The 20,836-nt window shown below is 42.7% G+C and overlaps 1 long non-coding RNA gene across 1 annotated transcript in view; it reads right to left on the reverse strand.

The window, feature by feature from the left end:
- LOC138564610 (uncharacterized) overlaps window positions 1–15,353 on the reverse strand; it is a 122,869-nt gene extending 107,516 nt beyond the window's left edge. The window contains exon 1 of the long non-coding RNA XR_011300602.1: window positions 15,099–15,353. This is a non-coding gene — a long non-coding RNA (uncharacterized lncRNA). The remainder of the gene's footprint in view (window positions 1–15,098) is intronic.
- Window positions 15,354–20,836: the final 5,483 nt, after the last annotated feature.

Raw genomic sequence — 20,836 nt, forward strand, 5'->3', positions numbered from 1 at the left:
GGGTACCGTTCCGGCCCGTTCCGGGTACTTTTTCGTGATAAAATGTAAATTTTGGGCAATAATGGGTTAATGACAGCATATTGGTGCACCTTTCTCATTTCAACATGTTCTTCATGTGTATTTGCATCATTTTCAGGTGAGTTTTGCTGCCGTTTTATATGTTAGGGTACCGTTCCGGCCCGTTCCAGGTACTTTTTCGTGTGAAAATGTAGATTTTGGGCAGTAATGGGTTAATGACAGCATATTGGAGCACCTTTCTCATTTCAAAATGTTCTTCATGTGTGTTTGCATCATTTTCAGGTGAGTTTTGCTGCCGTTTTATATATTAGGGTACCGTTCCGGCCCGTTCCGGGTACTTTTTCGTGTGAAAATGTAGATTTTGGGCAGTAATGGGTTAATGACAGCATATTGGTGCACCTTTCTCATTTCAAAATGTACTTCATGTGTGTTTGCATAATTTTCAGGTGATTTTTGCTGCCATTTTATATGTTAGGGTACCGTTCCGGCCCGTTCCGGGTACTTTTTCGTGATAAAATGTAAATTTTGGGCAATAATGGGTTAATGACAGCATATTGGTGCACCTTTCTCATTTCAACATGTTCTTCATGTGTGTTTGCATCATTTTCAGGTGATTTTTGCTGCCATTTTATATGTTAGGGTACCGTTCCGGCCCGTTCCGGGTACTTTTTCGTGATAAAATGTAAATTTTGGGCAATAATGGGTTAATGACAGCATATTGGTGCACCTTTCTCATTTCAACATGTTCTTCATGTGTGTTTGCATCATTTTCAGGTGAGTTTTGCTGCCGTTTTATATGTTAGGGTACCGTTCCGGCCCGTTCCGGGTACTTTTTCGTGTGAAAATGTAGATTTTGGGCAATAATGGGTTAATGACAGCATATTGGAGCACCTTTCTCATTTCAAAATGTTCTTCATGTGTGTTTGCATCATTTTCAGGTGAGTTTTGCTGCCGTTTTATATATTAGGGTAGCGTTCCGGCTCGTTCCGTGTACTTTTTCGTGTTAAAATGTAGATTTTGGGCAGTAATGGGTTAATGACAGCACATTGTTCATCCTTTGCCATTTCAAAATGTTCTTCATGTGTGTTTGCATCATTTTCAGGTGAGTTTTGCTGCCGTTTTATATATTAGGGTACCGTTCCGGCCCGTTCCGGGTACTTTTTCATGTGAAAATGTAGATTTTGGGCTGTAATGGGTTAATGACAGCATATTGGTGCACCTTTCTCATTTCAAAATGTTCTTCATGTGTGTTTGCATAATTTACAGGTGATTTTTGCTGCCTTTTTATATGTTAGGGTACCGTTCCGGGTACTTTTTCGTGTGAAAATGTAGTTTTTGGGCAGTAATGGGTTAATGACAGCATATTGGAGCACCTTTCTCATTTCAAAATGTACTTCATGTGTGTTTGCATAATTTTCAGGTGATTTTTGCTGCCATTTTATATGTTAGGGTACCGTTCCGGCCCGTTCCGGGTACTTTTTCGTGATAAAATGTAAATTTTGGGCAATAATGGGTTAATGACAGCATATTGGTGCACCTTTCTCAATTCAACATGTTCTTCGTGTGTGTTTGCATCATTTTCAGGTGAGTTTTGCTGCCGTTTTATATGTTAGGGTACCGTTCCGGCCCGTTCCGGGTACTTTTTCGTGTGAAAATGTAGATTTTGGGCAGTAATGGGTTAATGACAGCATATTGGAGCACCTTTCTCATTTTAAAATGTTCTTCATGTGTGTTTGCATCATTTTCAGGTGAGTTTTGCTGCCGTTTTATATATTAGGGTACCGTTCCGGCCCGTTCCGGGTACTTTTTCGTATGAAAATGTAGATTTTGGGCAGTAATGGGTTAATGACAGCATATTGGTGCACCTTTCTCATTTCAAAATGTACTTCATGTGTGTTTGCATAATTTTCAGGTGATTTTTGCTGCCATTTTATATGTTAGGGTACCGTTCCGGCCCGTTATGGGTACTTTTTCGTGATAAAATGTAAATTTTGGGCAATAATGGGTTAATGACAGCATATTGGTGCACCTTTCTCATTTCAACATGTTCTTCATGTGTGTTTGCATCATTTTCAGGTGATTTTTGCTGCCATTTTATATGTTAGGGTACCGTTCCGGCCCGTTCCGGGTACTTTTTCGTGATAAAATGTAAATTTTGGGCAATAATGGGTTAATGACAGCATATTGGTGCACCTTTCCCATTTCAACATGTTCTTCATGTGTGTTTGCATCATTTTCAGGTGAGTTTTGCTGCCGTTTTATATGTTAGGGTACCGTTCCGGCCCGTTTCGGGTACTTTTTCGTGTGAAAATGTAGATTTTGGGCAGTAATGGGTTAATGACAGCATATTGTAGCACCTTTCTCATTTCAAAATGTTCTTCATGTGTGTTTGCATCATTTTCAGGTGAGTTTTGCTGCCGTTTTATATATTAGGGTAGCGTTCCGGCCCGTTCCGGGTACTTTTTCGTGTTAAAATGTAGATTTTGGGCAGTAATGGGTTAATGACAGCACATTGTTCATCCTTTGCCATTTCAAAATGTTCTTCATGTGTGTTTGCATCATTTTCAGGTGAGTTTTGCTGCCGTTTTATATATTAGGGTACCGTTCCGGCCCGTTCCGGGTACTTTTTCATGTGAAAATGTAGATTTTGGGCTGTAATGGGTAATGACAGCATATTGATGCACCTTTCTCATTTCAAAATGTTCTTCATGTGTGTTTGCATAATTTTCAGGTGATTTTTGCTGCCTTTTTATATGTTAGGGTACCGTTCCGGCCCGTTCCGGGTACTTTTTCGTGTGAAAATGTAGATTTTGGGCAGTAATGGGTTAATGACAGCATATTGGAGCACCTTTCTCATTTCAAAATGTACTTCATGTGTGTTTGCATAATTTTCAGGTGATTTTTGCTGCCATTTTATATGTTAGGGTACCGTTCCGGCCCGCTCCGGGTACTTTTTCGTGATAAAATGTAAATTTTGGGCAATAATGGGTTAATGACAGCATATTGGTGCACCTTTCTCATTTCAACATGTTCTTCATGTGTGTTTGCATCATTTTCAGGTGAGTTTTGCTGCCGTTTTATATATTAGGGTAGCGTTCCGGCCCGTTCCGGGTACTTTTTCGTGTTAAAATGTAGATTTTGGGCAGTAATGGGTTAATGACAGCACATTGTTCATCCTTTGCCATTTCAAAATGTTCTTCATGTGTGTTTGCATCATTTTCAGGTGAGTTTTGCTGCCGTTTTATATATTAGGGTACCGTTCCGGCCCGTTCCGGGTACTTTTTCATGTGAAAATGTAGATTTTGGGCTGTAATTGGTTAATGACAGCATATTGGTGCACCTTTCTCATTTCAAAATGTTCTTCATGTGTGTTTGCATAATTTTCAGGTGATTTTTGCTGCCTTTTTATATGTTAGGGTACCGTTCGGCCCGTTCCGGGTACTTTTTCATGTGAAAATGTAGATTTTGGGCAGTAATGGGTTAATGACAGCATATTGGAGCACCTTTCTCATTTCAAAATGTACTTCATGTGTGTTTGCATAATTTTCAGGTGATTTTTGCTGCCATTTTATATGTTAGGGTACCGTTCCGGCCCGTTCCGGGTACTTTTTCATGATAAAATGTCAATTTTGGGCAATAATGGGTTAATGACAGCATATTGGTGCACGTTTCTCATTTCAACATGTTCTTCATGTGTGTTTGCATCATTTTCAGGTGAGTTTTGCTGCCGTTTTATATATTAGGGTAGCGTTCCGGCCCGTTCCGGGTACTTTTTCGTGTTAAAATGTAGATTTTGGGCAGTAATGGGTTAATGACAGCACATTGTTCATCCTTTGCCATTTCAAAATGTTCTTCATGTGTGTTTGCATCATTTTCAGGTGAGTTTTGCTGCCGTTTTATATATTAGGGTACCGTTCCGGCCCGTTCCGGGTACTTTTTCATGTGAAAATGTAGATTTTGGGCTGTAATGGGTTAATGACAGCATATTGGTGCACCTTTCTCATTTCAAAATGTTCTTCATGTGTGTTTGCATAATTTTCAGGTGATTTTTGCTGCCTTTTTATATGTTAGGGTACCGTTCCGGCCCGTTCCGGGTACTTTTTCGTGTGAAAATGTAGATTTTGGGCAGTAATGGGTAAATGACAGCATATTGGAGCACCTTTCTCATTTCAAAATGTACTTCATGTGTGTTTGCATAATTTTCAGGTGATTTTTGCTGCCATTTTATATGTTAGGGTACCGTTCCGGCCCGTTCCGGGTACTTTTTCGTGATAAAATGTACATTTTGGGCAATAATGGGTTAATGACAGCATATTGGTGCACCTTTCTCATTTCAACATGTTCTTCGTGTGTGTTTGCATCATTTTCAGGTGAGTTTTGCTGCCGTTTTATATGTTAGGGTACCGTTCCGGCCCGTTCCGGGTACTTTTTCGTGTGAAAATGTAGATTTTGGGCAGTAATGGGTTAATGACAGCATATTGGAGCACCTTTCTCATTTCAAAATGTTCTTCATGTGTGTTTGCATCATTTTCAGGTGAGTTTTGCTGCCGTTTTATATATTAGGGTACCGTTCCGGCCCGTTCCGGGTACTTTTTCGTGTGAAAATGTAGATTTTGGGCAGTAATGGGTTAATGACAGCATATTGGTGCACCTTTCTCATTTCAAAATGTACTTCATGTGTGTTTGCATAATTTTCAGGTGATTTTTGCTGCCATTTTATATGTTAGGGTACCGTTCCGGCCCGTTCCGGGTACTTTTTCGTGATAAAAGGTAAATTTTGGGCAATAATGGGTTAATGACAGCATATTGGTGCACCTTTCTCATTTCAACATGTTCTTCGTGTGTGTTTGCATCATTTTCAGGTAATTTTTGCTGCCATTTTATATGTTAGGGTACCGGTCCGGCCCGTTCCGGGTACTTTTTCGTGATAAAATGTAAATTTTGGGCAATAATGGGTTAATGACAGCATATTGGTGCACCTTTCCCATTTCAACATGTTCTTCATGTGTGTTTGCATCATTTTAGGTGAGTTTTGCTGCCGTTTTATATGTTAGGGTACCATTCCGGCCCGTTCCGGGTACTTTTTCGTGTTAAAATGTAGATTTTGGGCAGTAATGGGTTAATGACAGCACATTGTTCATCCTTTGCCATTTCAAAATGTTCTTCATGTGTGTTTGCATCATTTTCAGGTGAGTTTTGCTGCCTTTTTATATGTTAGGGTACCGTTCTGGCCCGTTCCGGGTACTTTTTCGTGTGAAAATGTAGATTTTGGGCAGTAATGGGTTAATGACAGCATATTGGAGCACCTTTCTCATTTCAAAATGTACTTCATGTGTGTTTGCATAATTTTCAGGTGATTTTTGCTGCCATTTTATATGTTAGGGTACCGTTCCGGCCCGTTCCGGGTACTTTTTCGTGATAAAATGTAAATTTTGGGCAATAATGGGTTAATGACAGCATATTGGTGCACCTTTCTCATTTCAACATGTTCTTCATGTGTATTTGCATCATTTTCAGGTGAGTTTTGCTGCCGTTTTATATGTTAGGGTACCGTTCCGGCCCGTTCCAGGTACTTTTTCGTGTGAAAATGTAGATTTTGGGCAGTAATGGGTTAATGACAGCATATTGGAGCACCTTTCTCATTTCAAAATGTTCTTCATGTGTGTTTGCATCATTTTCAGGTGAGTTTTGCTGCCGTTTTATATATCAGGGTACCGTTCCGGCCCGTTCCGGGTACTTTTTCGTGTGAAAATGTAGATTTTGGGCAGTAATGGGTTAATGACAGCATATTGGTGCACCTTTCTCATTTCAAAATGTACTTCATGTGTGTTTGCATAATTTTCAGGTGATTTTTGCTGCCATTTTATATGTTAGGGTACCGTTCCGGCCCGTTCCGGGTACTTTTTCGTGATAAAATGTAAATTTTGGGCAATAATGGGTTAATGACAGCATATTGGTGCACCTTTCTCATTTCAACATGTTCTTCATGTGTGTTTGCATCATTTTCAGGTGATTTTTGCTGCCATTTTATATGTTAGGGTACCGTTCCGGCCCGTTCCGGGTACTTTTTCGTGATAAAATGTAAATTTTGGGCAATAATGGGTTAATGACAGCATATTGGTGCACCTTTCTCATTTCAACATGTTCTTCATGTGTGTTTGCATCATTTTCAGGTGAGTTTTGCTGCCGTTTTATATGTTAGGGTACCGTTCCGGCCCGTTCCGGGTACTTTTTCGTGTGAAAATGTAGATTTTGGGCAATAATGGGTTAATGACAGCATATTGGAGCACCTTTCTCATTTCAAAATGTTCTTCATGTGTGTTTGCATCATTTTCAGGTGAGTTTTGCTGCCGTTTTATATATTAGGGTAGCGTTCCGGCTCGTTCCGTGTACTTTTTCGTGTTAAAATGTAGATTTTGGGCAGTAATGGGTTAATGACAGCACATTGTTCATCCTTTGCCATTTCAAAATGTTCTTCATGTGTGTTTGCATCATTTTCAGGTGAGTTTTGCTGCCGTTTTATATATTAGGGTACCGTTCCGGCCCGTTCCGGGTACTTTTTCATGTGAAAATGTAGATTTTGGGCTGTAATGGGTTAATGACAGCATATTGGTGCACCTTTCTCATTTCAAAATGTTCTTCATGTGTGTTTGCATAATTTACAGGTGATTTTTGCTGCCTTTTTATATGTTAGGGTACCGTTCCGGGTACTTTTTCGTGTGAAAATGTAGATTTTGGGCAGTAATGGGTTAATGACAGCATATTGGAGCACCTTTCTCATTTCAAAATGTACTTCATGTGTGTTTGCATAATTTTCAGGTGATTTTTGCTGCCATTTTATATGTTAGGGTACCGTTCCGGCCCGTTCCGGGTACTTTTTCGTGATAAAATGTAAATTTTGGGCAATAATGGGTTAATGACAGCATATTGGTGCACCTTTCTCAATTCAACATGTTCTTCGTGTGTGTTTGCATCATTTTCAGGTGAGTTTTGCTGCCGTTTTATATGTTAGGGTACCGTTCCGGCCCGTTCCGGGTACTTTTTCGTGTGAAAATGTAGATTTTGGGCAGTAATGGGTTAATGACAGCATATTGGAGCACCTTTCTCATTTTAAAATGTTCTTCATGTGTGTTTGCATCATTTTCAGGTGAGTTTTGCTGCCGTTTTATATATTAGGGTACCGTTCCGGCCCGTTCCGGGTACTTTTTCGTATGAAAATGTAGATTTTGGGCAGTAATGGGTTAATGACAGCATATTGGTGCACCTTTCTCATTTCAAAATGTACTTCATGTGTGTTTGCATAATTTTCAGGTGATTTTTGCTGCCATTTTATATGTTAGGGTACCGTTCCGGCCCGTTATGGGTACTTTTTCGTGATAAAATGTAAATTTTGGGCAATAATGGGTTAATGACAGCATATTGGTGCACCTTTCTCATTTCAACATGTTCTTCATGTGTGTTTGCATCATTTTCAGGTGATTTTTGCTGCCATTTTATATGTTAGGGTACCGTTCCGGCCCGTTCCGGGTACTTTTTCGTGATAAAATGTAAATTTTGGGCAATAATGGGTTAATGACAGCATATTGGTGCACCTTTCCCATTTCAACATGTTCTTCATGTGTGTTTGCATCATTTTCAGGTGAGTTTTGCTGCCGTTTTATATGTTAGGGTACCGTTCCGGCCCGTTTCGGATACTTTTTCGTGTGAAAATGTAGATTTTGGGCAGTAATGGGTTAATGACAGCATATTGTAGCACCTTTCTCATTTCAAAATGTTCTTCATGTGTGTTTGCATCATTTTCAGGTGAGTTTTGCTGCCGTTTTATATATTAGGGTAGCGTTCCGGCCCGTTCCGGGTACTTTTTCGTGTTAAAATGTAGATTTTGGGCAGTAATGGGTTAATGACAGCACATTGTTCATCCTTTGCCATTTCAAAATGTTCTTCATGTGTGTTTGCATCATTTTCAGGTGAGTTTTGCTGCCGTTTTATATATTAGGGTACCGTTCCGGCCCGTTCCGGGTACTTTTTCATGTGAAAATGTAGATTTTGGGCTGTAATGGGTAATGACAGCATATTGATGCACCTTTCTCATTTCAAAATGTTCTTCATGTGTGTTTGCATAATTTTCAGGTGATTTTTGCTGCCTTTTTATATGTTAGGGTACCGTTCCGGCCCGTTCCGGGTACTTTTTCGTGTGAAAATGTAGATTTTGGGCAGTAATGGGTTAATGACAGCATATTGGAGCACCTTTCTCATTTCAAAATGTACTTCATGTGTGTTTGCATAATTTTCAGGTGATTTTTGCTGCCATTTTATATGTTAGGGTACCGTTCCGGCCCGCTCCGTGTACTTTTTCGTGATAAAATGTAAATTTTGGGCAATAATGGGTTAATGACAGCATATTGGTGCACCTTTCTCATTTCAACATGTTCTTCATGTGTGTTTGCATCATTTTCAGGTGAGTTTTGCTGCTGTTTTATATATTAGGGTAGCGTTCCGGCCCGTTCCGGGTACTTTTTCGTGTTAAAATGTAGATTTTGGGCAGTAATGGGTTAATGACAGCACATTGTTCATCCTTTGCCATTTCAAAATGTTCTTCATGTGTGTTTGCATCATTTTCAGGTGAGTTTTGCTGCCGTTTTATATATTAGGGTACCGTTCCGGCCCGTTCCGGGTACTTTTTCATGTGAAAATGTAGATTTTGGGCTGTAATTGGTTAATGACAGCATATTGGTGCACCTTTCTCATTTCAAAATGTTCTTCATGTGTGTTTGCATAATTTTCAGGTGATTTTTGCTGCCTTTTTATATGTTAGGGTACCGTTCGGCCCGTTCCGGGTACTTTTTCATGTGAAAATGTAGATTTTGGGCAGTAATGGGTTAATGACAGCATATTGGAGCACCTTTCTCATTTCAAAATGTACTTCATGTGTGTTTGCATAATTTTCAGGTGATTTTTGCTGCCATTTTATATGTTAGGGTACCGTTCCGGCCCGTTCCGGGTACTTTTTCATGATAAAATGTCAATTTTGGGCAATAATGGGTTAATGACAGCATATTGGTGCACCTTTCTCATTTCAACATGTTCTTCATGTGTGTTTGCATCATTTTCAGGTGAGTTTTGCTGCCGTTTTATATATTAGGGTAGCGTTCCGGCCCGTTCCGGGTACTTTTTCGTGTTAAAATGTAGATTTTGGGCAGTAATGGGTTAATGACAGCACATTGTTCATCCTTTGCCATTTCAAAATGTTCTTCATGTGTGTTTGCATCATTTTCAGGTGAGTTTTGCTGCCGTTTTATATATTAGGGTACCGTTCCGGCCCGTTCCGGGTACTTTTTCATGTGAAAATGTAGATTTTGGGCTGTAATGGGTTAATGACAGCATATTGGTGCACCTTTCTCATTTCAAAATGTTCTTCATGTGTGTTTGCATAATTTTCAGGTGATTTTTGCTGCCTTTTTATATGTTAGGGTACCGTTCCGGCCCGTTCCGGGTACTTTTTCGTGTGAAAATGTAGATTTTGGGCAGTAATGGGTAAATGACAGCATATTGGAGCACCTTTCTCATTTCAAAATGTACTTCATGTGTGTTTGCATAATTTTCAGGTGATTTTTGCTGCCATTTTATATGTTAGGGTACCGTTCCGGCCCGCTCCGGGTACTTTTTCGTGATAAAATGTAAATTTTGGGCAATAATGGGTTAATGACAGCATATTGGTGCACCTTTCTCATTTCAACATGTTCTTCATGTGTGTTTGCATCATTTTCAGGTGAGTTTTGCTGCCGTTTTATATATTAGGGTAGCGTTCCGGCCCGTTCTGGGTACTTTTTCGTGTTAAAATGTAGATTTTGGGCAGTAATGGGTTAATGACAGCACATTGTTCATCCTTTGCCATTTCAAAATGGTCTTCATGTGTGTTTGCATCATTTTCAGGTGAGTTTTGCTGCCGTTTTATATATTAGGGTACCGTTCCGGCCCGTTCCGGGTACTTTTTCATGTGAAAATGTAGATTTTGGGCTGTAATTGGTTAATGACAGCATATTGGTGCACCTTTCTCATTTCAAAATGTTCTTCATGTGTGTTTGCATAATTTTCAGGTGATTTTTGCTGCCTTTTTATATGTTAGGGTACCGTTCCGGCCCGTTCCGGGTACTTTTTCATGTGAAAATGTAGATTTTGGGCAGTAATGGGTTAATGACAGCATATTGGAGCACCTTTCTCATTTCAAAATGTACTTCATGTGTGTTTGCATAATTTTCAGGTGATTTTTGCTGCCATTTTATATGTTAGGGTACCGTTCCGGCCCGTTCCGGGTACTTTTTCATGATAAAATGTAAATTTTGGGCAATAATGGGTTAATGACAGCATATTGGTGCACATTTCTCATTTCAACATGTTCTTCATGTGTGTTTGCATCATTTTCAGGTGAGTTTTGCTGCCGTTTTATATATTAGGGTACCGTTCCGGCCCATTCCGGGTACTTTTTCATGTGAAAATGTAGATTTTGGGCTGTAATGGGTTAATGACAGCATATTGGTGCACCTTTCTCATTTCAAAATGTTCTTCATGTGTGTTTGCATAATTTTCAGGTGATTTTTGCTGCCTTTTTATATGTTAGGGTACCGTTCCGGCCCGTTCCGGGTACTTTTTCGTGTGAAAATGTAGATTTTGGGCAGTAATGGGTAAATGACAGCATATTGGAGCACCTTTCTCATTTCAAAATGTACTTCATGTGTGTTTGCATAATTTTCAGGTGATTTTTGCTGCCATTTTATATGTTAGGGTACCGTTCCGGCCCGTTCCGGGTACTTTTTCGTGATAAAATGTACATTTTGGGCAATAATGGGTTAATGACAGCATATTGGTGCACCTTTCTCATTTCAACATGTTCTTCGTGTGTGTTTGCATCATTTTCAGGTGAGTTTTGCTGCCGTTTTATATGTTAGGGTACCGTTCCGGCCCGTTCCGGGTACTTTTTCGTGTGAAAATGTAGATTTTGGGCAGTAATGGGTTAATGACAGCATATTGGAGCACCTTTCTCATTTCAAAATGTTCTTCATGTGTGTTTGCATCATTTTCAGGTGAGTTTTGCTGCCGTTTTATATATTAGGGTACCGTTCCGGCCCGTTCCGAGTACTTTTTCGTGTGAAAATGTAGATTTTGGGCAGTAATGGGTTAATGACAGCATATTGGTGCACCTTTCTCATTTCAAAATGTACTTCATGTGTGTTTGCATAATTTTCAGGTGATTTTTGCTGCCATTTTATATGTTAGGGTACCGTTCCGGCCCGTTCCGGGTACTTTTTCGTGATAAAAGGTAAATTTTGGGCAATAATGGGTTAATGACAGCATATTGGTGCACCTTTCTCATTTCAACATGTTCTTCGTGTGTGTTTGCATCATTTTCAGGTAATTTTTGCTGCCATTTTATATGTTAGGGTACCGGTCCGGCCTGTTCCGGGTACTTTTTCGTGATAAAATGTAAATTTTGGGCAATAATGGGTTAATGACAGCATATTGGTGCACCTTTCCCATTTCAACATGTTCTTCATGTGTGTTTGCATCATTTTAGGTGAGTTTTGCTGCCGTTTTATATGTTAGGGTACCATTCCGGCCCGTTCCGGGTACTTTTTCGTGTTAAAATGTAGATTTTGGGCAGTAATGGGTTAATGACAGCACATTGTTCATCCTTTGCCATTTCAAAATGTTCTTCATGTGTGTTTGCATCATTTTCAGGTGAGTTTTGCTGCCTTTTTATATGTTAGGGTACCGTTCTGGCCCGTTCCGGGTACTTTTTCGTGTGAAAATGTAGATTTTGGGCAGTAATGGGTTAATGACAGCATATTGGAGCACCTTTCTCATTTCAAAATGTACTTCATGTGTGTTTGCATAATTTTCAGGTGATTTTTGCTGCCATTTTATATGTTAGGGTACCGTTCCGGCCCGTTCCGGGTACTTTTTCGTGATAAAATGTAAATTTTGGGCAATAATGGGTTAATGACAGCATATTGGTGCACCTTTCTCATTTCAACATGTTCTTCATGTGTGTTTGCATCATTTTCAGGTGAGTTTTGCTGCCGTTTTATATATTAAGGTAGCGTTCCGGCCCGTTCCGGGTACTTTTTCGTGTTAAAATGTAGATTTTGGGCAGTAATGGGTTAATGACAGCACATTGTTCATCCTTTGCCATTTCAAAATGTTCTTCTTGTGTGTTTGCATCATTTTCAGGTGAGTTTTGCTGCCGTTTTATATATTAGGGTACCGTTCCGGCCCGTTCCGTGTACTTTTTCATGTGCAAATGTAGATTTTGGGCTGTAATGGGTTAATGACAGCATATTGGTGCACCTTTCTCATTTCAAAATGTTCTTCATGTGTGTTTGCATAATTTTCAGGTGATTTTTGCTGCCTTTTTATATGTTAGGGTACCGTTCCGGCCCGTTCCGGGTACTTTTTCGTGTAAAAATGTAGATTTTGGGCAGTAATGGGTTAATGACAGCATACTGGAGCACCTTTCTCATTTCAAAATGTACTTCATGTGTGTTTGCATAATTTTCAGGTGATTTTTGCTGCCATTTTATATGTTAGGGTACCGTTCCGGCCCGTTCCGGGTACTTTTTCGTGATAAAATGTAAATTTTGGGCAATAATGGGTTAATGACAGCATATTGGTGCACCTTTCTCATTTCAACATGTTCTTCATGTGTGTTTGCATCATTTTCAGGTGAGTTTTGCTGCCGTTTTATATATTAGGGTACCGTTCCGGCCCGTTCCGGGTACTTTTTCATGTGAAAATGTAGATTTTGGGCTGTAATGGGTTAATGACAGCATATTGGTGCACCTTTCTCATTTCAAAATGTTCTTCATGTGTGTTTGCATAATTTTCAGGTGATTTTTGCTGCCTTTTTTTATGTTAGGGTACCGTTCCGGCCCGTTCCGGGTACTTTTTCGTGATAAAATGTAGATTTTGGGCAGTAATGGGTTAATGACAACATATTGGTGCACCTTTCTCATTTAAAAATGTTCTTCATGTGTGTTTGCATAATTTTCAGGTGATTTTTGCTGCCGTTTTATATATTAGGGTAGCGTTCCGGCCCGTTCCGGGTACTTTTTCGTGTTAAAATGTAGATTTTGGGCAGTAATGGGTTAATGACAGCACATTGTTCATCCTTTGCCATTTCAAAATGTTCTTCATGTGTATTTGCATCATTTTCAGGTGCTTTTTGCTGCCGTTTTATATGTTAGGGTACCGTTCCGGCCCGTTCCGGGTTTTTTTTCGTGTGAAAATATAGATTTTGGGCAGTAATGGGTTAATGGGCCTCATTACGACCCTGGCGGTAAGGGGTTAACGCCAGCGTTAGCTGCGCCGACCCCTTACCGCCAACTACGAGGTCCCTTAGCGCCATGGCGCTTTTAACACCTGCTTTTAGCAGGTGTTAAAATCCATGGTGCTAAGGGACCATGGAGTTAATTACGCCACCGTAATTTACGGTGGCGTAATTAACGCCTTCCCCACTCCCATTATGCCCTATGGGGCAAAAATGGGAATGGGGAAGGGTAAATGGGGATTGGGGACTTACCGCCCCGCCGACCTCGGAATGGGGCGGTAAGTCCGCCAACCACCATGGCGTAAACGTAGTTTACGCCATGGTGGTAAAGTCACGGCCCAGGCGGTAACTTACCGCCTGGGTCGTAATGAGGCCCAATGACAGCACATTGTTCATCCTTTGCCATTTCAAAACGTTCTTCATGTGTGTTTGCATCATTTTCATGTGAGTTTTGCTGCCATTTTATATATTACTGTACCGTTCCGGCCCGTTCCGGCCTGTTCCGGGTTTTTCACCGTTCCTTTTTTATTGTCTCCCTTTTAAAATATTTCTATCCCCAATGCAATCGAATGGGGGCATTCAATTCTACAGATTTCTCGGAGATACTCCCCCTTCGAGGTGCTGAAATATGTTGGCCTGTATGTGCAGACCTCATCACTCTTTTGACAGTTGTCACTGGCAAGGTAATCAATTTAGTCACCCGCCAAGCGCCTTTTCTGTCCTTCTCTTCAATGGACTCTCACCCACCCAAAATGAAATTGTGCGTTCACCCACTTTTGGGACTCGAAAGGTTGAGTGGTATGAACAAAATACAACTACGATAGAATAGCGTTGAACATTTTTAAGTAACGTTAGCTATTGGATGCATTTTAGGGATCGTGGTAATGAAGTTCGGCGGTGCGAGTCAGTCAACAGTGGCTCGTTCTAACTTGGTTCCTGGTAGGCTTCTGACGCACCACGCACTGAAACTTTGCACTAGACTAAGTGAAACTGCGCGCGCGCATTGGCAGCCAATCAACGTTGCGTGGGAGGGCGGGATAATCCATGAAATTCCAACAGCACGCCTTCCGCTCGGTAGCAGCCCTTCTCTGATGGACCGTTTTTTTTTGCATAACATTTACTATAAATATCGACCACAAACGGCAGTCATAGAGCCCACAAAGTCTGGGTGTAGAGTTAGAGCTACTGACTGGAAGGTTCAAAGCTGAGATCAGCCCATTGTGCCTTGACCAGTTTCTTACTGGGCACATAATGGAGAAGCTGCCCCGTTGCTTAATACTTTAATTCGGTTGTTTTTTCCCTGTGTGGAATTTGCAATAATTCAAGGTAACATTTACACGATTTTAAGTCTATATTCGCACTGGTAAAAGGAGTTATTTGTTTTAATATATATTGCCCGGCATTGCTCCAAGGACCTTATTGCTGTGGAAGAATCTCCAGTAGGAGGCGCTGTTCTTAGAACATTATGGTTAGAGTCTGGTTACTAAAAGCTGGGAGAGATAGGGTGAGGAGATCTTTTTTGTGATGGTACCACGCGGTCATTTTTCATTTTCAGAGTTAAAATGACTAATTAAGCCAGCATCATTCTAAATTCTCAACCACTAGACTGCGTTCCTTTTCGGCACTTGGTTCTGTCCCATGTACGCTACGGAAAGAACAGCTAACATGACCCCAATGCTACGTACGATTGCTCATCCTCAGGCCAACGCCCCTCTCCCCCTCATAACCACCAGAAAGACAACGAACGGGTCCTTACCAGTGACAGCAGTCAGGGAAGAGGCAGCAGGCTAGAGTCAGGAGTGGTGCCCAGGTCCTGTGGAGTTGTTTCTGGGTCCTGCGGCTGCAGCTTTTATACTTTCCACACAGCCTGCCCCTTTCAGTCAACAATGACGTGCAAAACCGTTGGCATCCATATAGGTTTTTTTTTTTAATGCATTTCTTTTTTTTAATGTAGGCGTCGTCTTCCCTTCTATTCCTCCTTCCGTGGGACAAAATGTCTTTCGCTGTACGGCGCCTGCCGGTGAACGTGCTAAAGGCAGGTAGAACGTTTTTTTGGCACTCACATTATGCGGAAGGGCGCAGTCACCGCCCACGTCTGCGGGTCTTAGACACGCAATGCTTTCTGTGCGTGAGTATCGTAAAGCGATGCTTAAAAGAAGGTCTAAGTGAAGTCCCTTTGTCTGCGATGTACAAGAAGCACAGAATAAACATATCTACTAGCACCAAAAAATGAACTTTAATCCTCGTTGGAGTTCCTTTGACATTATTTAGCAAATTGCACGAAGGGGCACACTTTGGTTTGTACTGCGTGCAAAAAGGTTCTCGCTGTGTAATGTTCATCATTTGCACTCCGGACGGAAAAACCGGCAAAATCGCCTTTACACTTTCTTTTTGCACTTCGTAGTGTGCATTTCGCCTGCCATTTATGCATGGCAGATGGCTTGTATAATGGATTCCTATGAAATCATTGTGCATTCAGCAGGTGGTAAAACGGGTGGATTTCATAGGGACTCGATGCATTTGTACCAATGTGAACATGTCATTCTGGTGTGAATGCATTTGGTTTTTACTGGGAGAGCATAGGGGGCAGGTGGGGCCAGCTCTATATGGGATGCCAAACCATTATCCGTTTTGTCGCGGTTTATTATGCGGTCACCCTCAACTCTGAATTCCTTTCCCCGCAATCAAGGTGGCGCACAACAAATCGCTATTGTTTGTTAAGGTTCACTTTGGTTAGGCCTCCAACCCGTCTTGCACCCAACCCCAACAAATACCCGGTGCCTCAATGGAGTATGAACCAGGCCGGTGTGTAGTAAGAATATATATTTATTCATTTATTTAAACCAAATTAGACAAACAGAAGAACATCAGCCACCAATGCTGCGGCAACACAAAAACAAAACTGACTTCCGTAATGGCACCACCGCAGAGCTAATACTGAGATATGTAGTCACAATTTCCTGCAAATCACCCACCAATACAGAAAAAGAACAATAACTAATCCCCCGCACTATCGTGAGTGGGGGTTTAGATTCTATTAAAGACAAGGAGGCAAGTATTATGCATACATTCTTTACTACTGACCAAATAGCAGCAAAGAAAAAACTTTGTAAAACAGTGGGCCTCATTACACGGAAGGCGGTAATGGTTAACGGCCACCGTTAATGGTAACGGTGGCCGCTAACCATTACCGCCTTACTACGTGGTCCCTTAGCGGGTTGGTGTTTTAACGCCTGCTTTTTGCAGGCGTTAAAAACCAACCCGCTAAGGGACCTCGGAGCTAATTACGGCACCGCAAAATTGCGGTGCCGTAATTAGCGCCTTCCCCATTCCCATAGAGCCCTATGGGGCAGAAATGGGAATGGGGAAGGGCAATGGTGGAAGGGGGATTTACCGCCCCACCAACCTTGGAATGGGGCGGTAAATCCCCTTTCCGCCAAGGCGGTGCCGGTAATTTACCGGCATGGTCCAGGGTGCTAATAGCACCCTGGACCACCGCCTTCCGTGTAATGAGGCCCAGTAACTTTTTCTTTTCTAAAAACAGAAAACAGAACTCATAAGCACAACAGTGCAGGAACCCAGTCCAAGATGGGGCTCACCAACAGTCCCAGTAGCCAATCAGGATGAACCCACCCCCATAAATGTCCTTTCCTCTAAGTACAACTCCTCTTCTGAAGCTGCAACATGATGCTCCAGTAATTGAAACAAAGAAGATCCACAGTCCAACCGAAGAACAATACAGTTAACTCCTCCAGGCGCAAATTCCAGATGTCAGCTGCTTTTAAGATCTGCTCCAAACCTCCCCCAAGGAAAGCCACCTTAGATGCCATAGCACCCCTAACAGAATGAGCTCCAAAGGAAGATGTGTCAATACCATCCTCTTCCATAACCCATTTAACCCATCTAGCCAAGGTAGCTGAGGACACTGCCTTATAGGGTTTATGGTAGGAAATCAGCAGCTGAGAGGTACCTGGGGGACAAAGTCCTTCTGTTTTAGACTCAAAACACTTCAAACACTGCACCACACATAATTTATTATTCTCAGGAAATGCAGGATAGGAAACAGAAGAAATCATACACTTAGTTCTTTTGGTCACAAAGAAAGTCACCCCTTGAGGAGAGAAAACTTTATTGTCCACATCAAGAGCTCTGACATCAGATACTCTCTTAATGGAGGCAAGACATAGAAGCATGGTTAGTTTTGAAAAAAGTTGTTGAAAGGATAATTCCTCATTATGAGGCCAAGCGAGAAATAAATGTAGAACCCTATTAACATCCCACAGAACCGAATATCTGGGTTTAGGAGGAACCTTGACTCTGATGGACTTAAGGGCCCTCCTTATCAAGAAATGCTTCCCCACAGGTTCCCCTTTCACCAGAGCATGGCCAGCCGAAATCGCCGACCTGAATCCGTTGATTGTTCTATAGGCTTTGCCCTCCTTGAAGAATTCAACTAAAAAGTTTACTATGTCTACTGGAGGGTCAAACATGGGATTGAGGTGCCTAGCCAAACACCAGCTAACCCAGCGGGCCCATGCTGAGGAGTACTCTGTCTTGGTGGAAGAAGCCCAGGAGTCTTTGATAACGTTAACAGAGTCCTGCAAAAGGCCTCTGAAGCACCAGGAAGAGCTGAAATCTTCCAGGCCATAAGGGAAAGATGTCTTGAAGGACCAGATCGTGAGGGAGACCCGCCGGATCCGAGAGGAGCCAGGGGTGGAGAGGAGGAAGACAAGGAAAATCTACTACTAACTCCAGGAGAGCGGGAAACCACACTTGAGAGGGCCAGAACGGGGTCACTATTATCATGGTAGCACGCTGCCTTCACAGTTGAACCAGAGCCCTGGCAATCAAGGAAAATGGAGGAAAAGCATAAGGTAGAGGGTCCGCCCAGTCCTGAAGGAACGCATCGGTCGCCAGAGCTAGGGGATCCGGTCTCCAACTGTAAAACAGAGGAACCTAGCAGTTGAGATGAGAAGCAAAGAGATCTATCCGAATGGGACCCCAAAGCGACTGAAGCAAAGCAAAAATGCCTTTGTCCAGCATCCAGTCGCTCCTGTCCTGAAGGTAACGGGAATTCCAATCCGCCACCATGTTGTTGGCCCTCAGCAGGTACTCTGCTTGTAACAGAATGTTTCTGTCCAGGCAATAATGCCAAAACTCCCTTGCTAAATCCACTAGGGTCTTCGAGCGGGTCCCCCCCAGGTGATTGATATACCGTACCGCTGAATATTGTCCATCCGAAGGAGGACACAATTCCCCTGATCCTTGAGAAGGCTCTTGACTGCAAAGGAACCTGCCAGCAACTCCAGACAATTTATATGAAGTAAACTTTCCTGATCTGACCATTTCCCCCCCAGTGGAAGTTTGACCTACCCTGGCTCCCCAACTGGCTCTGCTGGCGTCGGACTCTACAACCACACCTGGGGACGGTCCAAAGATCGCTCTGCCATTCCAGGCATCCATATGCCTGATCCACCAAAGAAGCTCCAACCGGGCTTCTGGATCTAACACTACCCTCTGACAAACGACAGACTTTTGCGCTGATGTCTCCCTTTGAGGCGCTGAAGCGCTCTGTAATGAAGAGGCGCCGGAAATATCACCTGAATCGAGGCGGACAACATCCCCACAACCCTCGCTAACTGTCGGAGAGATACAATCCCTTTACTTAGGATGAAACAAATTTCTTTTCGAATTCTGGCGAGCCTGGAATCCGGAAGAAGGAGGATGCACAGCTTTTAATCTATACTGAAGCCCAGAAATTGGATACATTGCGTAGGACAAAATATGGACTTCTTGACATTTATTACAAACCCTAGGTCCTGCCAAAGAGAGATCGTAAGATGCAAGTGACCCTGCAGAACCCGAAGAGCCTGAGCCAGGAGAAGCCTATCGTCTAGATAAATTATGCTCCTGACCCCATTTCACCTGAGGAAAGCCATGACCGGCCTCATCAGCTTGGTGAAACACCACAGGGCTGACGACAGGCCGAACGGGAGAGTGGCGCTGCCAAAGTCGACCCCTCCAGGAGAATTGGAGAAACTCTTGATGAGGGGGAAAAATCGGAACCATCAGGTATTCATCCTTGAGGTCCAACTTGTCCATCCAATCCCCTGAGAGAAGGGTATCCCTTAGAAGATGAATGCCCTCCATTTTGAAATGATGGTAAACTACAAATGAGTTGAGGGCTCTGAGATTTATCACAGGGCAAAACCCCTCTTTGGGTTTCGGAACCAGGAAAATTGTGCTTAAAAACTGGGAAGCTCTGAACGTGGCTGAGACCACCACTTCCTTGAAAATGAGATCTTGAATCTCTGCATCCCCCAGCTTCTGCTTCTCTTGATTGAACACAAGAGGAGGAGGCGGAGAGAGCTGACATGGAGGGGAATAGAATTCTATCTGATACCCCTGCACCGTCTGTAACACCCATGGATCCGAAGAGAGCCCCTTCCATTGCTGTAGGAACCGCCCCAACCTGCCCCCCAAACCTCTGTGGGAAGAAATATTTACGGTATGAGACAATAACTGGAGCGGATCTCGCTCTATTTGCACCACTGCCATTTTGACCTCTCCACTGAGTTCCTCTCTGAGGGAAGAAGGGTGTCTGGGATCCTCGAGCAGAGGAACCGTGATGAGCCCTTCGAGAGGCGTATTGTTGTGGCCTGGAAGAGCCCCTGAAAAAGGAACGGCCAGAAGAGCGGGCTCTTCCTCGTCTGGCCTTATCAAAAATTCTAGGTGCAAACACCTTCCTAATGTTTGTCTGGGCCTTGTCTAGTGCGGTAATTTGGGTAATTTGGGGTCGATGGGTCGATGCGTCTAAGGAGTGCTTTGCGCCTCTCCATGGAAATACTGGAATTAGCATTGCCGAGCAGGCAAAACGAACGCTGCACCCAGCCCCTGAGTGCCTGAACATCAGTTTTTGACTCATTCAGAGCCGCCTCCTCTGCCAGTTCAAAAATCTTGGACAAGGGACCTAGCATGTCTAATAGTTTGTCTTGACAACCCTTAAGAGCCCCGTCAACCCCCTTCTTAGGGTCTTTCCCTCTCTGGGACAAGAAAGCCACCATGGATTGGTCAATCACCGGGGTCATAGCAACCTTGTCAGGAATAACAGGACGGGGACACTCTGATCTTAACTTATTCCTGTCCTCACTAGGAAGAGGCCTCCTAACCCAATGGTGGAGAAATGAGGAAACCGCCTCAGAAGGACGCCGTTCCGCTGACCTAGGGTGTTGGATGAGAGAGGGGTCGAAAAATGGCACCCCACTCCCATCCAACAATTGCTCTTCAGTAACCTGGGATACCCCCACAGATGAAACCTTCCTTTTTCGTCTCTTAGGCGGGGAGTCTGAATCTTCTGAAGAGTCAGGGGATGACAAGGGAGTAGAGGTAACCCTAATTGGGGCTGCAGACTGTGCAATTCCCTCCCCAAACCTATGCTTCAAGTTCCTAGCCAGGGAGTCTGGGGAAGAGGGAGAACTCTGAACCAGGCTTAGA

This window comes from Ambystoma mexicanum, chromosome 1p (assembly GCF_040938575.1).
Source record: "Ambystoma mexicanum isolate Mex_15411 chromosome 1p, UKY_AmexF1_1, whole genome shotgun sequence".
NCBI classification, from domain to species: Eukaryota; Metazoa; Chordata; class Amphibia; order Caudata; family Ambystomatidae; genus Ambystoma; species Ambystoma mexicanum.